This window comes from Gadus morhua, chromosome 7, assembly GCF_902167405.1.
Source record: "Gadus morhua chromosome 7, gadMor3.0, whole genome shotgun sequence".
NCBI lineage: Eukaryota > Metazoa > Chordata > Actinopteri > Gadiformes > Gadidae > Gadus > Gadus morhua.
The window spans coordinates 27,475,647-27,476,670 of NC_044054.1; positions in this window are offsets into that span (position 1 = coordinate 27,475,647).

Consider the following 1,024-nt stretch of genomic DNA (forward strand, 5'->3'; position numbering starts at 1 on the left):
TGCAGGGCGGGGCCAGGGCGGCCTGCGGCGGCGAGAAGGAGGGCTGGAGCTCCTCCCACTGGGGCACCACGGCCCCGGGGGAGCTGGAGGAGCAGTGGCTCTCGGGGGGGGCTTCCAGGGAGCGGTAGAGGGCGGGGGACGGGGGCTGCGAGCCGTGGGGGCCGGCGCCGCGGGGGGCGGAGGCGGCCGGGGAGTAGTCGAAGTACGAGGCCAGGGGGAAGGCGGAGTCCAGCCCGACGGGGAGGGGGAGGGGCCTAGCGGCCAGCGGCCCCGCGCCCGCTGGGTCGGTTACCATGGCTACGGCCTGGGACACGGCGTGTGTGGGAGGGGCCGGCGGTCCGGCGGCGGCGGCGGCGGCCTTCTTGGAGGCGGGCCCCGACCAATCAGAGCTCGGGGAGGACGATGACGTGCTTTGGTCGTCGCCGGACACCGCGCTGTCTGACTTCCTCTTCCTCTTGCGGCGGAAGTTGCCGTTGTCGAACATCTTGTCGCAGTTCGGGTCCAGGGTCCAGTAGTTTCCCTTGCCTGGAAAAACAAAATAAGCAAAATGACACACGGTTAGAAAAAGATCAATCCTTCATTATCAGTACCATCAGACATTGCAATTTACATTAAGTTTGTACAGACAATGAATAAATTCAATTTATGGAAATCTGTGATGTTTCCCCCTGATAAAATAAATGCAGAGACTCCTGGGCTGTTTGCTGTCATCTATTTTCTGTCCTACAGTGACATTCTTATAACCATCCTCTGTGCATTCCTTCTCTTTCCCCTTTCCCCAAAAGCCAAACCCCGGCCTGCAGCCGTACACTCACCGGGGTCCGTGTCCTTGCGGGCCACCTTGTGGAAGCAGTCGTTGAGGGACAAGTTGTGCCGGATGGAGTTCTGCCAGCCCGCCTTGTTGCGGCTGTAGAAGGGGAAGTTCTCCGCCACGTACTGGTAGATCTGGCTGAGGGTCAGCCGCTTCTCCGAGGAGCACTGGATCGCCATGGCGATCAGCGCCGAGTAGGAGTAGGGCGGGCGC